A 26,816-nucleotide genomic window follows, 5' to 3' on the forward strand; every position below is an offset into this window, starting at 1 on the left:
CAGTATGATACAACTCCATCTCAATACTATCATGCTTGTCATAATTCTTACACCAAACCTCTTTCCACTATTACAACCCAAATGTTTATAACCCGAGTTATGATAATGAAGTAACTCAGTTTATGATCTTTTATTCCGTTTCTTTCGAGTTTAATGAGCCCGAATTTGAAGAATATGATCCTACAACTTATGATGGTGGATTTGATATCGCCCAAAAACCTACGGAAAGCCCCTTTTGCCTTCACTTGAAACTTGTTATCCACGTTCTTCTGGGCCTGCTGCCTTAAATCCCTCCTCTTTCGATGGTGTCACTGATGGCTATCGTGCCGTTGAGTGGTAAGCAAGAAACTGCTGAGCAAGCACCAAAACCCATAAATGGAAGTGAACTGATATGGGCCGTTGAAGAAGAGAAGCAGCTGTAAGGAGTAGTCAATCTAAGGGATATTCTCTTGACATGTGTCATAAGATTAGGCAATTAGTTAAGGGTTTGTTATATCTGTTAGCTTAGTCTGTAAGCTACCTTAGTTACACATATATATACTACAATGTAAATGTACTGTGTAATGTGTGTAAAAAGATTAATACAAACAAGATTACTTCTCTCTCTAAGTTCTCTCTCTCTATCTCTCTCTCTCTTTCTATCTCTGTATTCATCTTCTCTACTACAACAGATCATTCTTGCTTAACATGGTATCAATCGCCATTTAAGCTTCATCAGCTCTCTCACCGGTACAAGTGTATAGACTTGACGGTTCTTCGATCTTGGAATTTTTGCTTCCGTTATTACTTCAATCTTCTCGTGTTCTCTTCTTGTTCTTCTATCGCAAGTTCTTTCTTTCTGCTTTAGGGTTCTGTATCTCTAATTTTGGAATATTTTCTTCGTTGCAAGTTGTGCACACCAACTGTTTATGTTTTGTTCTCTGTACATCATTTTCTTGAAGATTCAACAATGGTGACCGCCAATCAGTAACAGATATTGCAATCCTATTACTTCTCTAATTTCATCGGTCTCAACCTCTGAAACCATGAAATTGGATGATACAAATTACTTGACTTGGCATTTCCAAATGCAACTTTTACTGGAAGGTCATGGAATTATGGGGGTTGTTGATGGTTCAACACCATGTCCATCTCGGTTTCTTACTCCAAATTCTGGTGATACCGAACTCTTTCCTGGACAACAGTCTGATAAGTCTTGTGCTTGCAAGGAATCTGATGAATATATGGTTTGGAGGATGCATGATAGAGCATTGATGCAGCTTATCACAGCTACTTTATCACCACCAACCATTTCCTGTGCCATTGGAAGCACAAGTGCTCAGGATCTGTGGACTCGTCTCAAGGAACAATTTTCTACTGTTACTCGGACAAGCATATTTCAGATGAAATCTGAGTTGCAAACTATCAAGAAAGGTACTGATTCCATTAATATGTATCTTCAACGAATCAAAGAAGCTAGGGATTATTTGTCTGATGCTGGTGTCTATTTTGAAGATGATGATATTGTGATCCTTACACTTAATGGTCTACTATCCGAGTATAATACAATCAGGTCTGTGATAAGGAGGCGTGAATCTGTTATTTCTCTTAAAAATCTTCGGTCATAATTGCTTGCTGAAGAAGTGAGACTATTCATCCTGCTCTAATGGTTAATGCATTAGTGGCTCATTCACCTAATTTTACTCAGAGACCTTCCAATGTTCAGTCTCAGGCACAATCTGGTCGGCCATACACTTCCTATAACTCCAACTCTGGTTACAAATCTTTCACCAATAAGAACAAGGGCAGATTTAATTCGAATAATAGGTTCAATCACTCAAAGCAAGCTTTCAATAATGGTAATCCTGCTTCTGGAATCCTTGGTGCTGCTCCACAGTCTGGCCATCCTCCTGTCATCCCTTGTCAAATTTGTGGGAAAACAAATCATTTGGCTGATACTTGTCGATTCAGAAATGTATCTCAAGGGTGTCAAATTTGTGGCAAGAACAATCACATGGCTGCTACTTGCAGATTTAGAGATGCATCTCAATCTCATGGTTGTCAAATATGTGGGAATCCAAATCATAGTGCTGAGTTCTGTTTTTAGAAAGGATCCTCTCCAATGACTGCAATGTATGTCAACAATGCTTCTGGGAATTCAATATCAACTTCATTGCCCTTTGCCCCACCTCCACAAGTTTGGATTACTGATACGGGTGCTACAAATCATATGACCATCGATTTGAATAATCTTTCTCTCGCTACATCATATCCATCTCATGAAGTCACACAACCAATGGTGAAGGTTTATCCATCTCTTATATTGGCTTTTCCACTCTTCAAACTCCACTACAGTCATTTCAATTAAAATCTATTCTCTATGTTCCGAAGTTGACACAAAATTTGCTATTTGTCCATCAATATGTTTGGATAATAATTGCTGGTTAATCTTTGATGCCTTTTGTTTCTGGATTCAGGACAAAACCACAGGGAGGATTTTGTACAAAGGGCAGTGCCGTAATGGGTTATATCCGATCATTTCTCCATCAGATCCAGTTTCAACACAAAAGGCTTATGTGGCTGCATATCTTGGACAACAAGTTACATCCAGACTTTGGCATCACCAATTAGGTCATCCCTCTAATACCATTGTATCTCAGATTCTTCGAAAATCCAATGTCTCTCATACCCCTGATTCGTTACCTATTGTTTGTTCTCCATGTCTAGAAGGCAAATTTAGTAAACTTCCCTTTCCCGTGTCTTCATCCAAATCTGCAAAACCTTTTGAGATAATACATAGTGATGTTTGGGGCCCGACTCCTTGTATTTCTATTGAAGGCTTCAAATACTATGTTACTTTCATAGATGAGTGTACTAGGTTTTGTTGGATTTTCCCAATATGCAATAAAAGTGAAGTTGACACTACTTTTGTCTATTTCTATCACTTTGTTGTCAACCAATTTAATGCTTCTATTAAAATGTTTCAGAGTGATGGTGGAGGGGAATATATAGGCAAATCCTTTCAAAAATTTTTGGTAGACAAAGGCATTATTCACCACATGTCTTGTCCATATACCCCAGAGCAAAATGGGCTTGCCGAGAGGAAACATAGACACATTATTGAGACGTCCATTACCTTATTACGAACAGCTTCTTTACCACCTTCATTTTGGTCCTATGCTTGTCAAGCTTCGGTCTATCTCATTAATAGGATGCCTTCTTCAACTTTGGAAAATAAATCACCTTTTGAGGTCTTGTTTAATTCCATTCCTGAGATTAATCATCTTAGAGTATTTGGTCGTTCATGCTATCCTTTGCTTAGACCTTATAATCATACTAAACTGCAACCTCGAACTTCCAAATGTATTTTCTTGGGGTATGCTTCAAAGTATAAGGGTTATATCTGTTTTGAGGTTCACAAAAGAAGAGTGTTTATATCTCGTCATGTTCTATTTGATGAGACAAAATTTCCATACATCACTCTAGTTTCTCAATGCTCCAAAGTATCTACTCCATTGCCCATCAATTTCACATTCACACCTGTGTTCACCCCAAATCTTAATAAAGTTCTTGTCACACCTCAGTCTAATTCTGTGCCTACTATACCATCAGTCTTTCATCCACCAAGCCTAGCTTATGTGCCTCTATCAGCTGCTGTTAGTTCTCCAGATTTGCATGTTCACAGTTCTACTACGGTACATGATTCAAGCTCCAGTTTATCTACGGACACTCTACCCATTACTGGCACTGCACAGCAATCCTCTCATTCCCTACCTGTGGTTCCTGAATTTCAGGGAGAACAACTTCAAGTGGTTTTGTCTATACCACCATTAAACAATCATCCTATGCAGACTCGGTCCAAGAATGGCATTTCTAAAAAGATGCTCTACTAGCTTCTGTTCATGAAAATGGGGGTACTGATCTTACCCAGGTTGAACCTGCCACATATAAATCAGCACTCAAATCTCCAGAATGGTTGGCTGTAATGCAAGATGAGTTGAGTGCTCTTCATACACAAGGAACTTAGTCTCTTGTACCTCTTTCTCCTCACAAAAACTTGGTAGGCTGCAAGTGAGTGTTCAAGATTAAAAAGAATGTAGATGGTTCTATAGGGAGGTATAAGGCTCGTTTGGTTGCAAAGGGGTTCAATCAAGAGGAAGGTATAGACTATGGCGAGACATTTAGTCCCGTGGTTAAATCAACCACTGTGAGGTTAATGCTTTCTTTGGCTGCTCATTTTAATTGGGGTCTTCGCAACTTGATGTGAAAAACGCTTTTCTGCATGGTGTCTTACAAGAGGAAGTCTATATGGCTCAACCTCCTGGTTTTCTTAATTCCACACATAGTGACTATGTTTGTAAGTTACATAAGTCCCTATATGGTCCCAAGCAAGCCCCAAGGGCTTGGAATGACAGATTCACTAGTTTCTTGCCAACTTTGGGTTTTCAATCCACCTATAGTGATTCCTCTTTATTTGTTAAAGCTGTGAATGGTACAATTGTGATTCTCCTCTTATATGTGGATGACATTATCATCATGAGGAATGCATCTCAAGCAATATCAGATGTTATACATGCTCTTACTCAAGAGTTTGATATCAAGGACCTCGGACCATTGCATTACTTCTTTGGTATTCAGGTTGTGCATAAGAAGGATGGTTTATTCCTCTCTTAGGACAAATATGTTACTGATTTGCTTATTAAGTCTGGAATGGAGTTGTCTAAACCGTGTGCTACTCCTTGCCTACCTTACAATAGGTTGTTGAAGGATGATGGGAAGCCTTACAATAATCCAGCTTTATATAGAAGCCTTGTAGGCGCACTCCAATACCTCACCTTTACTCGACCTGATATTGCATTCGCTGTGCATCATGTTTGTCAGTTCATGCAGTGTCCTATGTAAGCTCACTTTGTGGCAGTTAAACAAATTCTGAGGTATCTCAAGGCTACTAAAGGGTGTGGCCTTCATTACATCAAATGAGGATTGGATTTACAAGCATTCAGTGATGCTGATTGGGCAGGAGATCCCAATGGCATGAGATCAACGATAGGGCTAGTTGTTTTTCTTAGCTCAAACCCTATCTCATGGTCCTCCAAGAAACAACATAATGTCTCTCGCTCTTCTACTGAAGCTGAATATCGCGCACTGTCTTCAACGGCTGCTGAGATTGATTGGATTAAACAATTGTTACAGTTTCTGCAAGTTCCTGTTTCTGGACCACCTACTCTATACTGTGATAATCTCTCAGCCATTGCTCTTACGTGTAATCCTGTCCAATATCAGCGCACAAAACATATTGAAATTGATGTTCATTTTGTGCGGGAACGGGTGGCAAAACAGGTGCTGTTGGTCCAATTTGTTTCTTCACTTAAGCAGTTTGTTGACATATTCACTAAGGGCTTGTCTGCACCTTTGTTCAAGACTCATTGTGACAATCTCAGACTCAGTTTCACTGTCCCTGAGTTTGAGGGGAGATGTAAGGAGTAGTCAATCTAAGGGATATTCTCTTGACATGTGTCATAAGATTAGGCAATTAGTTAAGGGTTTGTTATATCTGTTAGCTTAGTCTGTAAGCTACCTTAGTTACACATATATATACTACAATGTAAATGTACTATGTAATGTGTGTAAAAAGATTAATACAAACAAGATTACTTCTCTCTCTAAGTTCTCTCTTTCTCTCTCTCTCTCTCTCTGTCTCTCTCTCTCTGTCTTTGTATTCATCTTCTCTACTACAACAGATCATTCTTGCTTAACAGCAGCACCAAGAGAGCATAGAAGATCAGCCAAGCCAAGTAGATGAAAACCATAATCGAGTAGAAGAAAACCCTAATCAAGTTGAGAAAAGTGAAGAAGTTGTGCAAGGTAGTTATGAACATGAGAAGGAAGTGTATAATCAAGTTCCTAGTGGGTATGGATATTAGGGAATATTATACGATATTATATGTAAATATCTTGTATTATATTTACCTAAATAGGTTTGAGTCAAATCCCACTAAATATGGGTTACTGTTCCCTAGCCTTTAATGTAGGGTTGAATAGTTGACTTGTTATGTATATATTGTACAACAATGTAATAAATGAAGCATTCAATCTGCCATTATCATAGCATTTTCAGTGTTTAGTCATTTCAACATGGTATCAGAGCATAAAGTTCTGGTGCCTGATTGCCTACGTTTTCAACTCTCATCCTATTTCCAAACATCATGTCAGACACACTTGCTCAACCATCACCACAAAAACATCAAAATAATAGCAATATCGGCATGGATTCATCAAGTCCATACTACGTTCACCATTAAGATAACCCTGGTCATATGATCGTTTTCAGAAAAATTGAATGGACCCAATTATCCATCTTGGAATAAATCCATGATACATGCTCTCACAGCCAAGAACAAAATTGGCTTCATCGATGGCTCCATTTAGCCTCCCTCAACAACAGACCAAGCAAAAGAATATGCTATTTGGAATCAATGCAACAGTATGATTTTGTCATGGCTTGCTCAATCAGTCGAATCCGATTTATCTAAAGGAGTTGTTCATGCCAAAAGTACCCAAAAAGTGTGGGAAGATTTCAAAGATCAGTTTTCACAGAAGAATGCACCAACAATCTATCAAATTCAGAAATCAATCGCATCTCTCTCACAAGGCTCCATGACAGTCTCGGCTACCTTAAAGGCCTTTGGGATGAATTAGAGACATATCGACATCTTCTTATCTATGATCAGACAAAGGCACATAATGAGCAAATAGAAGAAGATCAGATGATGCAATTTCTTATGGGTCTCAATGATGTCTATAATGGAGTTCGCAGTAATATCCTTATGATGACACCATAGCCTAAAGTTCGTCAAGCATATTCACTTATCATTCAAGATGAAACACAACGACAAATGACATCGGGATCAACCGAAAATTTCTTAATCGTTGCTGCAGTCCAAAGTCGATCAAACCATTCCTCTGATAATTTCAAGAATCTTCACTGCGAATATTGTGATAAAGATGGGAACATAATTGAAAATTGTAGGACTCGAAAATATTATTGCAAGTTTTGTGACCAAAGAGGCTGAAACACCCCAACCCTCTTTTATATTTTAAAATTGTTTTAAAGCCTTAATTGGTGAGCCCGTGGGGCCCACCTTGTTTATTTTTTTATATGTTTTCTGATCTCTCTCTTCTTCTTCTTCGTCTCTCCCTCCCGTAGCTCACTCCTTCTTAGCTCTCCCGTCTCTCTCTCCCTCAACCTTTCGCATCTCTCTCTTCTCCTGGACTCACTAGGATCGAGTCACCATCGAAGAGAGGCTCGCAACGAACCCCGAACCCTGCCCTGCGAGTTCGACGACACGGAGTAAGCTCCGGCGAGCACCGCCCCTTTCGAGGCCATTTCCGGCCAAACCACGGCGAGTTGGCCGGCGTGTAAGGTATCAATCTCTTCGTCTCGTCGAGTACTACAACTTTCCTTTTTGTTTCACTTAATTTCGTTAAGTATTGAAGAAGTTATACTCATTTGAATCTTATCCAGTTTCCGGCGAGTCCGACGGCTTTCGAGGAATTTTTCGGCCAAACCACGGCGAGTTAGACGTCGTGTGAGGTACCATTCTCTTCGTCTCTTCAAGGGCTACAACTTTCATTTTTGTCTTGCTTGATTTCGTTGAGTATTGACAAAGTTATGGCCATTTAAAGTTGGGTGGTTTTCCGGCCGAAAATTCCGACCTTCTCCTTCGACAAACCCAGGCCATCCGGCCTTTCCCTCTCCCTCGGGCCTTAGGCCCGTGTTGCCTTAGCCCAGTACCCTAGCCCATTCAGTTTTTATTTTTAGTTATATGTTTTTAAAACCCAAAGGGCTTGGGCCCTAGTTTTGGTTGGCCTTGGGCCGGTTTTCAACCAAGGGCTTAAAGCCCTGATTTCTGTAGGAGGCCTTAGGGCCTTGTGTAGTGTGTGTGTGTGTGTGTTTATAGTATATGTATGTGTTTGGGCTATATGTATGTGTTTGGGCTTAAACCCAAACCCCTTTCCTAACCCTAAACCATTTTAACCCAAAACCTTAGAAATCCAAACCACCCATTTTAACCCTAAACCCTTTTAACCTTAGAACCCTAAATTCAAAACCCAATAAATCCTAATCCTATTTAACCTAAACCCTAATCCGGATTTCAAGCCTAAAACCCGTTAGACCTAATTTGACCGTTGACCTCCGGTTAACATTGACTTTAGAGTTGACTTTTCGGGTTTTCGTCCGGGACCCTTCTTAGGGTAATTCGACGTTCTGAATCCGTTTCCAACGTCCGTTTTCCCAAATCCAATTGCTATTATATAGTTTTATTAATTGGACCCTTTATGTGCTTAGGGGCAATTATTGGTGACGTTAGTTTGCGTGGCTCTTCGGCGGCTAAGTACTGTGAGTGGACCCCTTCAAAAGCATGTTTTAATAGTAGAAATGCATACATGAAATGCATGATTTAATGATTACGTTTTATGAAACGTTTTGAGATAACATGCTTACTGAGGCTACCTTGAATTATTACTATTTTTCCTATAACCCGTGTTCTTATAGAATATCTGATGGATGACGATATGATATTTAGAACATGTTTCGAACACCTCTTTATAGTATAGATGATGAATGACTTTATACTATGAAGTTGTTTTTCAATATATGTATGTTCAATGGTTTTGTACTTACCTAGTGGTCCTTTCCGCTACGGGACGTAGGGATAGATTCCGGTCCGTCCCGGGCGACGGTTTGGTGTTGGCATAGGGCCTGGAGTGTGTTTCCTCTGGCTATTTAGCACAGGGACGGGGAGCCGGCATGGGGCCTGAAGTGTATTTTCCTCTGACTGTCTGCTCAGAGACGGGGAGCCGGCATGGGGCCTGCAGGTTATCGGACAATTCACTAGTGATTATTATATATGAGTTATGATTTGAGATACTGCACATCATGCTAGGTTTCGGAAAACCTATGTTCATCATTATATATTTGTTTTCATAAACCTGGGGGTTAGTATATTGATAACTGTTTTATTATATATATATCAACTTGGTCCACTCATGTTTGTTTTGCGCCCCCTTCAGGATTTAGGATCGAGGCGTACAATCCCGACAATCAAGGCACTTCCGCATCGGCATCTTCGAGTCCTCTTGGTGTGGGACTCATTCTTTTATTCATTCCATTTTATATCATTCTTTTAGTGTTCTAGTTAGTTGTATGCTCTGAACACGTTCCTTAAATGCATATTCCTTATTCTTTTACATTTGTAAGTTTTATCTATCCTTTATTTTCAGCAATTGCACTCAATAAATGGCTTTCGTCACCCTCGGGTGTCGGCCAGCACGTGACCATCCTGATATCCCGAGGATATCGGGATCGGGGCGTGTCAGATTGGTATCAGAGCGTGGTTTGTTCAGAGCATACTTAGGGTTCTTTTCTATTATCTTAAAGTGTTGGTTTTGACATCATTTGGATGTCACGACTTCCGGATTTTATGCTAGTCGGTGCAGTTGTGTGAATCTCTCTCTGATTGAATTGTCACCTTCTTGTTGAAATTCAAGAATTCGTGTCGGGATTGTGCCTCATCGGTGACGTGTTTGAATCGTTGGACGACTTTCAGCATCGGATCGATACTCAGCGACGTGTTTTAGAAATCTCAATTTGAGGAATTCTGGTTAAGACCAGCTGTAGATTTGAAATGGCGATGCCACTCTGCAACATGCGTTCCCTAGGAATTGCGGGCGGAGTCGGCTCTACATCGAAATCTTGAGAAACTCCTCAGTAGCAGACGTTATTCTCATCAATTTTCAAATTGAGTTGCAATTCTTGTTGTTGTTGTAGTTGGATTTGGATGATGAATATCCAGTTTTGTTTGGATAAACAGATTCCTTGAATTTCACCTGGGTTGGGTACCTGGTGGCAAACCCTAGTTCCTCGTCCGCGTACTTTTTGGCGAATGTGAACTTAGTCTATTGCTTGCAGCCTAAATGTTCAGTCTTGTAATTTTCGTTGTAATGGCTTGAGACTCTACCATGTTTATCATTGTACGAAGATCGAACTTTACTCTAAACTTCTCTGGACTCATTGAGCTTTGGTTTGCTCAAGAGCATCACTTTAAGGTAGCCAATCGTGTCACTGCATGCATACGCAGGTTGCTTTGTATCTTTCTTCTTCGTCATTCTGCTGATTCAGAGGTTCTATGTTTAATTTCTGAACTTTGAAACAACTCTCACATAGTATTGTGAATCTCGTAATGTTTTTGACCTCGTCAAATCTTATTATCAGTTCTTAACTATCCTTGAGCTTAGCCCTATTTCCTTTTGGCTAAGAACCAGTTGACCATACTGTGATGATTTGCAAAATAATCAGAAACAATGACTCTATTTCTGCATCTTTATCTTCCTTCGCTTGTTGGTTCTCAATGTAAAATTGAATCATGCCGGAACAATATGAGCTTGTTCTTGGCGTGGTTTCTGGTTCAAATCCTGATTTCTTGTAATCTATCTTTTTATGGACTTGTTTTGATCCTCAAATTCTTGAGTATTCTTTTAGCCTTCTCGACATGGTTTCTCGCCTAACCAGTGAGAAATTCACAATCGATCGTTTCGGTGAAAGTGGGCACCCAGTTCGTGTTGATTCGGACATGAATGTTGGGAGCATAATCTTTTCACAAGCTTACCAGACTTACCATAAAGAATTCCATGTGGGTATGAGGTTTAAGCTGTATTTTGGTAAGAGACTGGTGAAGATTTTGGTGCAGAAGGTCAGCATATTGTATCACCATCTTACTAGAATTCATAGGCATCACATTGGTTATTTTCCAACTATATGTGTTCGTCTCGACGCATATTTCCACTGCTTCATTTCTGAACCTTATTATTGTGAGTACGTGGTTGTTAAAACATTTCTAGCAGATATGTTTGGTGCATTCTGAGATGGCACTACAGGACGGTCGAAGCGAGAATTGGATAATCTTTACACTTCTCTCGAAATGTGCGTGTTGTCTTTGGTTGTTAGGATGACCATTTGCGAGTCGTTCTTCTTTCCACCAACTTTGATCTTGTTTGACTTGAAATCTGCAACTAAGCAAAAATGGAGAGGTGGATTGAGCACCACAACAGTTCGTAAGAGATACTGCGTGTTGAGGAAGATGACTTCTCGTTTTCTGCTTGCTTGATTTGAGCTTTTGGGTCTACTACTAACATGGTAGCCACTTCTCTTGAATCCCAAGGTACAATTTTCAAATGGGTTCCTTACTGGTGAAATTCTGAAGTAGTTGGTCACATTTGGAAGAACTGAGGAGGATAGGATGCTTGGTGCTGGATAGAGTGTTACGACGACAGTTTCTGTTTTGTTCGGTTTGGTGTATGGTACTTTTTACGACCTGGTACGATAGTTTTTCATGGAAAACACTGGTTGACTGAAAAGTCTTGCGAACTTGTATTTGGAGGATCGATCCTACGATATGTGAAATTGTACACCATTTGAGAAATTACTACTTGCCTATCGAGACAACAAATGTGAGGTCGATATTGCGGGCTGCAGACTGTGATATCGATAGCTTATTTGGTGGGTTCGTTAAGCAAGTGGGGCAAGAAGATTCGTCTACAGCAGCTGATGCAGATTCAGAATTTGTATTTCTTAGGACTCGACCTAAAGGCACATCTATTCTCGGAATATATGACATTTCGAATTCTTGGGCGAGACCCACTCTCATTTTTCAGTTTTGATTTTCAGTATAAGTATTTTGAACTCCCTTTACTCTAGTTAATTGTTTTGGCGTTACAAATGTTTTTGGAAAAGTATTTATGTTTTCATTTTTAAGTTGATTCGAGTTTTTGAACTATATGTTAGTACATATCTATTTTGACGTTATCTGGCCTTAAGCTATTTTGTGTTTTCAACTTTATATTTTATTAAAATATGTGTTTTATTTTTACACTGATGGAAAAAAAAAAAAAAAAAAAAGTTTGAGCCTGGAGGCACGAAAGATGGAATCATTGCAGCCGATCGCGACGGCGTGGCATTTTCCCTTTTGTGAAACCGCTCTTACCTGATCTTTTCGTTACATATATATATATTATTCTTCTTCCTATTTTCAAGTATTTTCGGTGTAGTATGTTGTTTTAAATTTCGAGGACGAAATTTTTTTATAAGGGTGGTAGATTGAAACACCCCAACCCTCTTTTATATTTTAAAATTGTTTTAAAGCCTTAATTGGTGAGCCCGTGGGGCCCACCTTGTTTATTTTTTTATATGTTTTCTGATCTCTCTCTTCTTCTTCTTCGTCTCTCCCTCCCGTAGCTCACTCCTTCTTAGCTCTCACGTCTCTCTCTCCCTCAACCTTTCGCATCTCTCTCTTCTCCTGGACTCACTAGGATCGAGTCACCATCGAAGAGAGGCTCGCAACGAACCCCGAACCCTGCCCTGCGAGTTCGACGACACGGAGTAAGCTCCGGCGAGCACCGCCCCTTTCGAGGCCATTTCCGGCCAAACCACGGCGAGTTGGCCGGCGTTTAAGGTATCAATCTCTTCGTCTCGTCGAGTACTACAACTTTCCTTTTTGTTTCACTTAATTTCGTTAAGTATTGAAGAAGTTATACTCATTTGAATCTTATCCAGTTTCCGGCGAGTCCGACGGCTTTCGAGGAATTTTCCGGCCAAACCACGGCGAGTTAGACGTCGTGTGAGGTACCATTCTCTTCGTCTCTTCAAGGGCTACAACTTTCATTTTTGTCTTGCTTGATTTCGTTGAGTATTGACAAAGTTATGGCCATTTAAAGTTGGGTGGTTTTCCGGCCGAAAATTCCGACCTTCTCCTTCGACAAACCCAGGCCATCCGGCCTTTCCCTCTCCCTCGGGCCTTAGGCCCGTGTTGCCTTAGCCCAGTACCCTAGCCCATTCAGTTTTTATTTTTAGTTATATGTTTTTAAAACCCAAAGGGCTTGGGCCCTAGTTTTGGTTGGCCTTGGGCCGGTTTTCAACCAAGGGCTTAAAGCCCTGATTTCTGTAGGAGGCCTTAGGGCCTTGTGTAGTGTGTGTGTGTGTGTGTTTATAGTATATGTATGTGTTTGGGCTATATGTATGTGTTTGGGCTTAAACCCAAACCCCTTTCCTAACCCTAAACCATTTTAACCCAAAACCTTAGAAATCCAAACCACCCATTTTAACCCTAAACCCTTTTAACCTTAGAACCCTAAATTCAAAACCCAATAAATCCTAATCCTATTTAACCTAAACCCTAATCCGGATTTCAAGCCTAAAACCCGTTAGACCTAATTTGACCGTTGACCTCCGGTTAACATTGACTTTAGAGTTGACTTTTCGGGTTTTCGTCCGGGACCCTTCTTAGGGTAATTCGACGTTCTGAATCCGTTTCCAACGTCCGTTTTCCCAAATCCAATTGCTATTATATAGTTTTATTAATTGGACCCTTTATGTGCTTAGGGGCAATTATTGGTGACGTTAGTTTGCGTGGCTCTTCGGCGGCTAAGTACTGTGAGTGGACCCCTTCAAAAGCATGTTTTAATAGTAGAAATGCATACATGAAATGCATGATTTAATGATTACGTTTTATGAAACGTTTTGAGATAACATGCTTACTGAGGCTACCTTGAATTATTACTATTTTTCCTATAACCCGTGTTCTTATAGAATATCTGATGGATGACGATATGATATTTAGAACATGTTTCGAACACCTCTTTATAGTATAGATGATGAATGACTTTATACTATGAAGTTGTTTTTCAATATATGTATGTTCAATGGTTTTGTACTTACCTAGTGGTCCTTTCCGCTACGGGACGTAGGGATAGATTCCGGTCCGTCCCGGGCGACGGTTTGGTGTTGGCATAGGGCCTGGAGTGTGTTTCCTCTGGCTATTTAGCACAGGGACGGGGAGCCGGCATGGGGCCTGAAGTGTATTTTCCTCTGACTGTCTGCTCAGAGACGGGGAGCCGGCATGGGGCCTGCAGGTTATCGGACAATTCACTAGTGATTATTATATATGAGTTATGATTTGAGATACTGCACATCATGCTAGGTTTCGGAAAACCTATGTTCATCATTATATATTTGTTTTCATAAACCTGGGGGTTAGTATATTGATAACTGTTTTATTATATATATATCAACTTGGTCCACTCATGTTTGTTTTGCGCCCCCTTCAGGATTTAGGATCGAGGCGTACAATCCCGACAATCAAGGCACTTCCGCATCGGCATCTTCGAGTCCTCTTGGTGTGGGACTCATTCTTTTATTCATTCCATTTTATATCATTCTTTTAGTGTTCTAGTTAGTTGTATGCTCTGAACACGTTCCTTAAATGCATATTCCTTATTCTTTTACATTTGTAAGTTTTATCTATCCTTTATTTTCAGCAATTGCACTCAATAAATGGCTTTCGTCACCCTCGGGTGTCGGCCAGCACGTGACCATCCTGATATCCCGAGGATATCGGGATCGGGGCGTGTCAGATTGGTATCAGAGCGTGGTTTGTTCAGAGCATACTTAGGGTTCTTTTCTATTATCTTAAAGTGTTGGTTTTGACATCATTTGGATGTCACGACTTCCGGATTTTATGCTAGTCGGTGCAGTTGTGTGAATCTCTCTCTGATTGAATTGTCACCTTCTTGTTGAAATTCAAGAATTCGTGTCGGGATTGTGCCTCATCGGTGACGTGTTTGAATCGTTGGACGACTTTCAGCATCGGATCGATACTCAGCGACGTGTTTTAGAAATCTCAATTTGAGGAATTCTGGTTAAGACCAGCTGTAGATTTGAAATGGCGATGCCACTCTGCAACATGCGTTCCCTAGGAATTGCGGGCGGAGTCGGCTCTACATCGAAATCTTGAGAAACTCCTCAGTAGCAGACGTTATTCTCATCAATTTTCAAATTGAGTTGCAATTCTTGTTGTTGTTGTAGTTGGATTTGGATGATGAATATCCAGTTTTGTTTGGATAAACAGATTCCTTGAATTTCACCTGGGTTGGGTACCTGGTGGCAAACCCTAGTTCCTCGTCCGCGTACTTTTTGGCGAATGTGAACTTAGTCTATTGCTTGCAGCCTAAATGTTCAGTCTTGTAATTTTCGTTGTAATGGCTTGAGACTCTACCATGTTTATCATTGTACGAAGATCGAACTTTACTCTAAACTTCTCTGGACTCATTGAGCTTTGGTTTGCTCAAGAGCATCACTTTAAGGTAGCCAATCGTGTCACTGCATGCATACGCAGGTTGCTTTGTATCTTTCTTCTTCGTCATTCTGCTGATTCAGAGGTTCTATGTTTAATTTCTGAACTTTGAAACAACTCTCACATAGTATTGTGAATCTCGTAATGTTTTTGACCTCGTCAAATCTTATTATCAGTTCTTAACTATCCTTGAGCTTAGCCCTATTTCCTTTTGGCTAAGAACCAGTTGACCATACTGTGATGATTTGCAAAATAATCAGAAACAATGACTCTATTTCTGCATCTTTATCTTCCTTCGCTTGTTGGTTCTCAATGTAAAATTGAATCATGCCGGAACAATATGAGCTTGTTCTTGGCGTGGTTTCTGGTTCAAATCCTGATTTCTTGTAATCTATCTTTTTATGGACTTGTTTTGATCCTCAAATTCTTGAGTATTCTTTTAGCCTTCTCGACATGGTTTCTCGCCTAACCAGTGAGAAATTCACAATCGATCGTTTCGGTGAAAGTGGGCACCCAGTTCGTGTTGATTCGGACATGAATGTTGGGAGCATAATCTTTTCACAAGCTTACCAGACTTACCATAAAGAATTCCATGTGGGTATGAGGTTTAAGCTGTATTTTGGTAAGAGACTGGTGAAGATTTTGGTGCAGAAGGTCAGCATATTGTATCACCATCTTACTAGAATTCATAGGCATCACATTGGTTATTTTCCAACTATATGTGTTCGTCTCGACGCATATTTCCACTGCTTCATTTCTGAACCTTATTATTGTGAGTACGTGGTTGTTAAAACATTTCTAGCAGATATGTTTGGTGCATTCTGAGATGGCACTACAGGACGGTCGAAGCGAGAATTGGATAATCTTTACACTTCTCTCGAAATGTGCGTGTTGTCTTTGGTTGTTAGGATGACCATTTGCGAGTCGTTCTTCTTTCCACCAACTTTGATCTTGTTTGACTTGAAATCTGCAACTAAGCAAAAATGGAGAGGTGGATTGAGCACCACAACAGTTCGTAAGAGATACTGCGTGTTGAGGAAGATGACTTCTCGTTTTCTGCTTGCTTGATTTGAGCTTTTGGGTCTACTACTAACATGGTAGCCACTTCTCTTGAATCCCAAGGTACAATTTTCAAATGGGTTCCTTACTGGTGAAATTCTGAAGTAGTTGGTCACATTTGGAAGAACTGAGGAGGATAGGATGCTTGGTGCTGGATAGAGTGTTACGACGACAGTTTCTGTTTTGTTCGGTTTGGTGTATGGTACTTTTTACGACCTGGTACGATAGTTTTTCATGGAAAACACTGGTTGACTGAAAAGTCTTGCGAACTTGTATTTGGAGGATCGATCCTACGATATGTGAAATTGTACACCATTTGAGAAATTACTACTTGCCTATCGAGACAACAAATGTGAGGTCGATATTGCGGGCTGCAGACTGTGATATCGATAGCTTATTTGGTGGGTTCGTTAAGCAAGTGGGGCAAGAAGATTCGTCTACAGCAGCTGATGCAGATTCAGAATTTGTATTTCTTAGGACTCGACCTAAAGGCACATCTATTCTCGGAATATATGACATTTCGAATTCTTGGGCGAGACCCACTCTCATTTTTCAGTTTTGATTTTCAGTATAAGTATTTTGAACTCCCTTTACTCTAGTTAATTGTTTTGGCGTTACAAATGTTTTTGGAAAAGTATTTATGTTTTCATTTTTAAGTTGATTCGAGTTTTTGAACTATATGTTAGTACATATCTATTTTGACGTTATCTGGCCTTAAGCTATTTTGTGTTTTCAACTTTATATTTTATTAAAATATGTGTTTTATTTTTACACTGATGGAAAAAAAAAAAAAAAAAAAGTTTGAGCCTGGAGGCACGAAAGATGGAATCATTGCAGCCGATCGCGACGGCGTGGCATTTTCCCTTTTGTGAAACCGCTCTTACCTGATCTTTTCGTTACATATATATATATTATTCTTCTTCCTATTTTCAAGTATTTTCGGTGTAGTATGTTGTTTTAAATTTCGAGGACGAAATTTTTTTATAAGGGTGGTAGATTGAAACACCCCAACCCTCTTTTATATTTTAAAATTGTTTTAAAGCCTTAATTGGTGAGCCCGTGGGGCCCACCTTGTTTATTTTTTTATATGTTTTCTGATCTCTCTCTTCTTCTTCTTCGTCTCTCCCTCCCGTAGCTCACTCCTTCTTAGCTCTCCCGTCTCTCTCTCCCTCAACCTTTCGCATCTCTCTCTTCTCCTGGACTCACTAGGATCGAGTCACCATCGAAGAGAGGCTCGCAACGAACCCCGAACCCTGCCCTGCGAGTTCGATGACACGGAGTAAGCTCCGGCGAGCACCGCCCCTTTCGAGGCCATTTCCGGCCAAACCACGGCGAGTTGGCCGGCGTTTAAGGTATCAATCTCTTCGTCTCGTCGAGTACTACAACTTTCCTTTTTGTTTCACTTAATTTCATTAAGTATTGAAGAAGTTATACTCATTTGAATCTTACCCAGTTTCCGGCGAGTCCGACGGCTTTCGAGGAATTTTCCGGCCAAACCACGGCGAGTTAGACGTCGTGTGAGGTACCATTCTCTTCGTCTCTTCAAGGGCTACAACTTTCATTTTTGTCTTGCTTGATTTCGTTGAGTATTGACAAAGTTATGGCCATTTAAAGTTGGGTGGTTTTCCGGCCGAAAATTCCGACCTTCTCCTTCGACAAACCCAGGCCATCCGGCCTTTCCCTCTCCCTCGGGCCTTAGGCCCGTGTTGCCTTAGCCCAGTACCCTAGCCCATTCAGTTTTTATTTTTAGTTATATGTTTTTAAAACCCAAAGGGCTTGGGCCCTAGTTTTGGTTGGCCTTGGGCCGGTTTTCAACCAAGGGCTTAAAGCCCTGATTTCTGTAGGAGGCCTTAGGGCCTTGTGTAGTGTGTGTGTGTGTGTGTTTATAGTATATGTATGTGTTTGGGCTATATGTATGTGTTTGGGCTTAAACCCAAACCCCTTTCCTAACCCTAAACCATTTTAACCCAAAACCTTAGAAATCCAAACCACCCATTTTAACCCTAAACCCTTTTAACCTTAGAACCCTAAATTCAAAACCCAATAAATCCTAATCCTATTTAACCTAAACCCTAATCCGGATTTCAAGCCTAAAACCCGTTAGACCTAATTTGACCGTTGACCTCCGGTTAACATTGACTTTAGAGTTGACTTTTCGGGTTTTCGTCCGGGACCCTTCTTAGGGTAATTCGACGTTCTGAATCCGTTTCCAACGTCCGTTTTCCCAAATCCAATTGCTATTATATAGTTTTATTAATTGGACCCTTTATGTGCTTAGGGGCAATTATTGGTGACGTTAGTTTGCGTGGCTCTTCGGCGGCTAAGTACTGTGAGTGGACCCCTTCAAAAGCATGTTTTAATAGTAGAAATGCATACATGAAATGCATGATTTAATGATTACGTTTTATGAAACGTTTTGAGATAACATGCTTACTGAGGCTACCTTGAATTATTACTATTTTTCCTATAACCCGTGTTCTTATAGAATATCTGATGGATGACGATATGATATTTAGAACATGTTTCGAACACCTCTTTATAGTATAGATGATGAATGACTTTATACTATGAAGTTGTTTTTCAATATATGTATGTTCAATGGTTTTGTACTTACCTAGTGGTCCTTTCCGCTACGGGACGTAGGGATAGATTCCGGTCCGTCCCGGGCGACGGTTTGGTGTTGGCATAGGGCCTGGAGTGTGTTTCCTCTGGCTATTTAGCACAGGGACGGGGAGCCGGCATGGGGCCTGAAGTGTATTTTCCTCTGACTGTCTGCTCAGAGACGGGGAGCCGGCATGGGGCCTGCAGGTTATCGGACAATTCACTAGTGATTATTATATATGAGTTATGATTTGAGATACTGCACATCATGCTAGGTTTCGGAAAACCTATGTTCATCATTATATATTTGTTTTCATAAACCTGGGGGTTAGTATATTGATAACTGTTTTATTATATATATATCAACTTGGTCCACTCATGTTTGTTTTGCGCCCCCTTCAGGATTTAGGATCGAGGCGTACAATCCCGACAATCAAGGCACTTCCGCATCGGCATCTTCGAGTCCTCTTGGTGTGGGACTCATTCTTTTATTCATTCCATTTTATATCATTCTTTTAGTGTTCTAGTTAGTTGTATGCTCTGAACACGTTCCTTAAATGCATATTCCTTATTCTTTTACATTTGTAAGTTTTATCTATCCTTTATTTTCAGCAATTGCACTCAATAAATGGCTTTCGTCACCCTCGGGTGTCGGCCAGCACGTGACCATCCTGATATCCCGAGGATATCGGGATCGGGGCGTGTCAGAGGCCACACTGAAGACAGATGTCGAATAAAAAATGGGACCGATGGCTCTAGTCTTGGGGGAAACCAAGATAGGAAATACATCAACAAGTCATACTCCCATGGGTCTCATAACAACAATTCACGTGTTGCCTTTCCTACTGCAAATGCAGCTGCTACATCCTTCTCTCTTGCTGCCAACACAGCACATGGTCCTCATCTTGCTACCACTACATCAGTTGCCCCTTCCCAATCACACATGTCTCAATCAAATGCTCTGCAAGGGCTTTCAGCAGAACATCTTCAACAGTTGGCCCAAGCTGTATCCATGATAAATTTAAACCATACTTCTCCCTTTTCAATAAAATCGAACCTTCACCTATATCTACTGTTAAATTACCCACCGGCTCTTCAGCCACAATCACTTCCGCCAGCACCATACCGTTCAATTTCGATATCACATTAGATAATGTTTTGTGTGTTCCTTCTTTTCACTTAAATCTCATGTCTGCTAGCCAAGTCACTGATTCTCTAAACTATTGTGCCATTTTGTTTCCCACCTTTTGTGTCTTGCAGGACTTGGCTACGGGGAAGATGATTGGATCGGGTACGCAACGTGATGGTCTTTATTATATGTCGCCGTTGCAACGGATGCCCATCTCCTGTCAAGTTTCCCACTCCACCAATTTATGGCATATGCGACTTGGCCATCCTTCGCCTACTCGCCTTAAATTAGTATTTCCCTCGTTATTCTCGAATAATATTTCTTTTGATAATAATTGTAACATTTGTCCCATAGCCAAACAAACTAGACTTCCGTTTCCTTCAAGTTTTATATCCACTCATAATCCATTTGATTTACTTCATTATGATATTTGGGGACCTCATAAAATTCCCACGCATTCAGGAGCTCGATTCTTTCTCACCATTGTGGATGATTTTACTAGATGCACATGGATATTTTTGATGAAATATAAATCTGAAACGCAAGACCTTTTAAAATCGTTTATTACCTTTGCTCATACTCAATTTCATGCCAAAATTAAAGCCATACGAGTCGACAATGGGTCTGAATTTTTGTCCATGAAAGTTTTTTTCCAAACCAATGACATTGAATATCAACGCACCTGTGTCTACACCCCGCAACAAAATGGGGTTGTCGAACGTAAGCATAGACACATCCTCACCATTGCACGTAGCTTACTATTTCAATCTCACTTACCCCTTTCTTTTTGGGGCGAATGTGTTTCCACTGCTGTCTACCTCATTAATCGATTACCATCCCCTTTGTTATCCAATAAATCTCCTTTCGAATCATTATACAAGTGTTCACCATCTTTTGATCACTTGAAAAATTTTGGTTGTTTGTGCTTCTCCACTATTGTTCATCCCACATACAAATTTGACCCTCGTGCTAGGCGTTGTATTTTTGTTGGTTACCCAACTGGTCAGAAGTGTTACAAACTTTATGATTTGGAGTCTAAAACCTTCTTTGTCAGTCGTGATGTTAAATTTTTTGAACACACATTTCCTTTCCACTCTATGTCCCCGTCACCCCCTGAGGATATCCCTGCCATACCGTCCATTCCCATCTCAACTGACACACTTGACCTCTCCCACATGGCCCCCCATAACCCTTCCATTCCACCACTCACGGACCCTACCCACATTCCTATTTCACCTCCCATCACTTCTTCCACCCCATCTCATCCTGAAGCCATCCCATCTTCTCCTGGACCCCACCTCTCCATCAATCATCCTTCACCCCTCCATCACATTTCTAACCCCCCATCAGACTCTCTCCTTCCCTACACCGAACCTACCCTCCATTCCCACCCCATTCCGTCCGATACTTCTTCTCCTCTCGCCACATCATCCTCTCCACCCCCATGCCAGTCCCATCGTCCTAAGCAACCTCCGATTTGGCATAAAAACTATCACGTTACTAATCAAGTCAGTCATTTTCCTTTGCAGCCTCGTGTTCCCTCAGGTACTCGGTATCCTCTTTCTAATTTTCTTTCCTACTCACGTCTTTCTCCTACCCACTGTGCTTTTCTAGCTACCATTACAAGTTCTATCGAGCCTACTTCATATGCTTAGGCTATCCTTGATCCCAATTGGCGACAGGCTATGCATGTTGAATTAGAGGCTTTACAACACAATAATACATGGAGCATGGTTCCCCTCCCTGCTGGTCATAAACCTATTGGATGCAAATGGGTTTATAAAATCAAATACAAGTCTGATGGTACCATTGAGCGGTACAAGGCTCGTCTTGTTGCAAAAGGATACACTCAAGTTGAGGGCATCGACTATCATGAAACTTTTTCTCCTACTGCCAAACTCACAACTCTCCGCTGTCTCCTTACGGTAGATGCTTCCCGTCATTGGTTCGTCCATCAATTAGATGTTCAAAATGCCTTTTTACATGGTGATTTGCATGAGCTTGTCTTTATGGAACATCCTCCTGGTATTCGCCGACAGGGAGAGAACGTTGTATGTCGGCTCAACAAATCTCTCTACGGACTCAAACAGGCTTCTAGAAATTGGTTTTCCACATTTTCAGCTACTATTCAGAAAGCTGGCTATCAACAATCAAAAGTTGATTATTCTCTTTTTACCAAGGCTCAAGGTACTTCATTCATTGTTGTCCTCATCTATGTAGATGACATACTTCTTACAGGAAATGATCTTCAAGAGATGGAACGACTCAAAACATTTCTCCTCACACGCTTCCGCATCAAAGACCTTGGTGATTTAAAATATTTTTTGGGGATTGAATTCTCTCGTTCTAAAAAAGGCATTTTCATGTCTCAAAGAAAATATGCACTAGATATTTTGCAGGATTCTGGGCTTACGAGGGCACGTCCATACAAGTTTCCAATGGAACAAAATTTGAAACTTGTTGATGCACAAAACCGGATGTCTTGGAACAACGTAAATCCGACCGTGAATCTGCAAGTAATGTAAATGACACAAGAGTTATCGTGGTTCACCCCAAGGTTTGGGCTACGTCCACACTGAATATGTATTTATCTGAGAGTATTTGTGAGAGAAGGAACTCTGTGAGTGAAGAGCTTTGAGAGGGGATGAGAAGGCTCCAGAAATTGGCCTCCGAGAGTGAGAGTGAGCTCCCCTTAGAATGAGGGTAGGAGTCCCCTTTTATAGAATAAGGGGCTCCTCCTCCTTTACAAAGTATGGGCTTTAGTGTGAGGCCCAAATACAAGGCCCAAGGCCCAAATATACGAGGCCCTAAATATGGTATAAACAGTAGTCCCCCAAGTCTTCAGTCAAGAGAGTCTTTTGGCTGGAGACTTGAAATTCAGTCCATGTGTGGGCCGAAGTAACTGATGCTCGATATGAGGCGGTGCCCAATCTGAAATGATGCTCAACTAGAAGTAGCACATGCTGTGAGGCTGCTCGGCTCGTGGCTTATGTTGCCTTGGTTAGCTCGACTTGCGGCGTTTAAAGGTGAGGGAGTCCCTTTTATAGAATAAGGGCTCGCTCCTCAATACATGAATGATGGGCTAGAGTTGATGCTCTCTAATGATGGTGAGGGAGTCCCTTTTATAGAATAAGGGTTCACTCCTCAGTACATGAATAATGGGTGCTCTCTAATGAAAGTGAGGGATTCCTTTTTATAGAATAAGGGCTCACTCCTCAATACATAAGTGATGGGCTAGAGTCCCCCAAATATTTTTCATGAGGCCCAGTTGAGGCCCAATATATGGTACATAATGTAGTCCCCCAAGTCTTCGGTCAATAGAGTCTGTTGGCTGGAGACTTCAAATTGAATCCATGTATGGGCCGAAGTGGCGGTTGTTCGGAGGCGGTCTTTGTAGACCATGCACTGAAGCTTTGTAAGTGAAGCTTTGCAAGTGAAGCTTTGCAAGTGAAGCTTTGAAGCTATAGCTCTGTAAATGAAGTCTTTGAAGCTAGAGCTCTGTAAATGAAGCTTTTGAAGCTAGAGCTTCTTGTAAATGAAGCTTTTGAAGCTAGAGCTCTTGTAAATGAAGTCTTTGAAGCTAGAGCTCTGTAAATGAAGTCTTTGAAGCTGATTGACATGAGTGATGCTCATGAATGTTTATGTTGATTGACATGAGTGATGCTCATGGATGTTGTCATGAGTGATGCTCATGAATGTTGACATGAATGATGGTCATGAATGTTTATGTATGATTATCATGAGTGATGCTCATGAATGTCTATGTATGAATGACATGAGTAATGCTCATGTATAATTTGGAGTACTTGGCGTACTTTTGATCGCCTGGTTGGAGCTATTTTGGGCTTATGGGTTTTCGCCCTCTACACAACATTCCAGCCCATTTACTTTGGGCTTTGCCCCTTTTTTTTTTCTTTTTTACCCTCTGATGGGGTTTATACAGATGTCATTTCTCACTTGTTATGACTGATACAAGATTAATCCCTTTCCCACTTGCAAATTTGAATGCTGCTTCCTCCGTGAGAATCTTCAAAAGTGCATAAACCCATCCACTTGCTTTTCTTGTTTTTGTTTCTTTTTTTTTTCTTTTCACTTTTGCTTTGCACTGTGTCTGTCTTTTACTTTCTTCTTTTTCGACAAGATGATGGACGGAAATGAAGCTTTTGAAGGATGACCCCTGCTTCGAGTGGTGTCCCCGTGCTTTTGCATGTTTATTCCTTGCTTTTCTTTCTTCTTTTCTCTTTTCCTTTTTTCTTTTGCTTTCTCAGAAAATGAAGATGCATGAGATGGGTCATTGATCTCATCCAGCAGGTTGTCTGCAGCATACAGAGCATTTTTTATTTGAAAAACCTGTCGCTGTGGATGTCATTCTTTTGAGAAAGCAAGCACTCGAGAATGCATTCCTTGCAAAAGACGTGGCCTTTCTGGCAGCGCATGGGGTCGATGAAGGGTTTGAGGCAGAGGCAGCAGGCGTCGAAGGGCTTGATGGAGTCTCTGTCGAGCCATTCCCTCTGGGTTCCATAGCTGAGCTTCTTCTTCTCGTCGTAGGTGAAGAAAGCGAGGTCGTTGTTGTTCTTCGAGTGCTTCTGCGACATCTTTTCGAATTGAATTAAAATCTACTCTTCTGATCGTGGATTTTAATTTTTCGAATTTTTGATTAGGGAGAAGTCATCCGTAGCTGCTTTTGCTCTGAGCTGGAGAAATGCTCTACTACTGAGTCAACCCGCTCACCGAGTCATCCTTCACTGTTTCCTCAGACAGCAATTCACTGTCGACAGAAAAATTCACTCGACAACGGGTCCGCCGAATCACGACAGATCTTATTGAATTGGGCCACTGATCTGCTCGCTGAGTTCAGCTATTGCTTGTGGTTAATTAGAATTTGAACTCGTGATTTCAGTGAAATGGATCGGCAGGCGATGACGGTTGGGCTGGCCATGGATACATCGATCATGCACGATAGCGACCGGTATGATTTCGTCCGAGATATTGGGTCTGGAAACTTTCAAGGTCACCAGGCTGATGCGGACAGGCAGACTAGGGAACTCGTCGCCGTCAAGTACGTGGCAATAAAATTGATGAAAATGTTCGAAGAGAGATAATAAATCATAGGTCTTTGAGGCACCTGAACATCATCAGATTCAAGGAGGTTATTCTTACTCCTACCCATCTGACCATTGTGATGGAATATGCTTCTGAAGGAGATGGCAGACGGCGGCGCTGGTATGCGCGTCTGTGCATGAGGAGAGGGTTTGGGCGATGCATCCTCGTCGCCGAAGTCTGCCATGGGAATGAGAAGCTCGCGATCTCACGGTTCTCTGTCTCTGCTCGCCATTACAATCGATGATGACGACTTCTCATCGCCCATCACCAGCAGACCCCTAATTGATATACGACGCCGTTCCAACGCCGCAACGCGGGGCCTTTTTTTTTGTCGAATAATTTTGGCACCGACGAGTAGAGATCGGAGCTCAGCTTCCTCTCTTCGGATGACTTGGGTGCCTCCTGCAAGCCCGAGCCAGCCGAAGAACATCGGGTCCTGAAGGGGCTGGTGCTACTGATGGGTGCACCCTTGTCGGGTTTGGGATCGGGAAGAGGAAGACGACAGCGGATCTTATGCGGTGGACGAGAGAGGGAGTGGGAGTGAGTGAGATCATAATCTGGAATTTGGATCTGGAATCGTTTGTTTCTCTTTGTTTTGGGTTTTTGTGATTTTGCAGATTCACGGTGGAGGTGAAAAATGAAAAAGAACCGACACAACTTTTCGTATCGATTCCCACAGACGGCGCCAAATGTTGATGCACAAAACCGGATGTCTTGGAACAACGTAAATCCGACCGTGAATCTGCAAGTAATGTAAATGACACAAGAGTTATCGTGGTTCACCCCAAGGTTTGGGCTACGTCCACACTGAATATGTATTTATCTGAGAGTATTTGTGAGAGAAGGAACTCTGTGAGTGAAGAGCTTTGAGAGGGGATGAGAAGGCTCCAGAAATTGGCCTCCGAGAGTGAGAGTGAGCTCCCCTTAGAATGAGGGTAGGAGTCCCCTTTTATAGAATAAGGGGCTCCTCCTCCTTTACAAAGTATGGGCTTTAGTGTGAGGCCCAAATACAAGGCCCAAGGCCCAAATATACGAGGCCCTAAATATGGTATAAACAAAACTCACTCCCACTGATGGAGCTTTGTTAGATGATCCCACCAAGTACAGAAGACTAGTCGGACGATTGATTTATCTTACTGTCACCAGGCCTGACATAGTCTTTTCAGTTCGCACATTGAGTCAATTTATGCATGAGCCCCACAAACCTCATTGGGATGCAGCTTTACGAATTCTCAGGTATATCAAAGGCACTCCTAGTCAAGGCTTGTTATTCTCTGCCTCTGATAATCTTGAGTTAAAGGCTTTTTGTGATTCTGACTGGGGAGGTTGTCGTGCAACTAGAAGGTCAGTTACAGGGTATTGTGTTTTTCTTGGAAATTCTCTCATCTCATGGAAGTCCAAGAAACAAGACAATGTTTCCAGATCGTCTGCAAAAGCTGAATATCGGGCTATGGCGAACACATGTTTAGAATTAACTTGGTTGCGCTATATATTGCAAGATTTGCAGGTTCCGCAAAAGGCTCCCATACCATTATTTTGCGACAATCAAGCCGCCCTGTATATTGCAGCTAATCCCGTTTTTCATGAGCGGACAAAGCATATTGAAATTGATTGTTACATTGTTCGAGAAAAACTGCAAGCTGGAATGATTAGTCCTTCACATATTCCCACACGTTTCCAGTTAGCAGATTTATTTACTAAGGCCTTGGGGAAAGATCACTTTGAGACATTACGCAACAAGTTGGGACTTCATAACA

At 41.3% G+C, this 26,816-nt stretch overlaps 2 long non-coding RNA genes across 3 annotated transcripts; both read left to right on the top strand.

Annotated features, from left to right (window-relative positions):
* Positions 1 to 7,062: 7,062 nt before the first annotated feature.
* LOC139188390 (uncharacterized) lies at positions 7,063 to 14,319 on the top strand. 2 transcript variants are annotated; one of them, XR_011571784.1, is made up of 3 exons: positions 7,063 to 7,403; positions 12,593 to 12,661; positions 13,418 to 14,319. It is a non-coding gene; the product is annotated as an uncharacterized lncRNA (long non-coding RNA). The 2 variants fall into 2 exon arrangements; XR_011571783.1 differs by lacking the exon at positions 7,063 to 7,403 and adding an exon at positions 12,299 to 12,491.
* Positions 14,320 to 17,043: 2,724 nt separating this feature from the next.
* On the top strand, positions 17,044 to 19,406 carry LOC139188391 (uncharacterized). Its single transcript, XR_011571785.1, has 3 exons — positions 17,044 to 17,578; positions 17,680 to 17,748; positions 18,505 to 19,406. It is a non-coding gene; the product is annotated as an uncharacterized lncRNA (long non-coding RNA).
* The last annotated feature ends 7,410 nt before the right edge of the window (positions 19,407 to 26,816 follow it).

This window comes from Malus domestica, chromosome 10, assembly GCF_042453785.1.
Source record: "Malus domestica chromosome 10, GDT2T_hap1".
In the NCBI taxonomy this organism is placed as follows: Eukaryota; Viridiplantae; Streptophyta; class Magnoliopsida; order Rosales; family Rosaceae; genus Malus; species Malus domestica.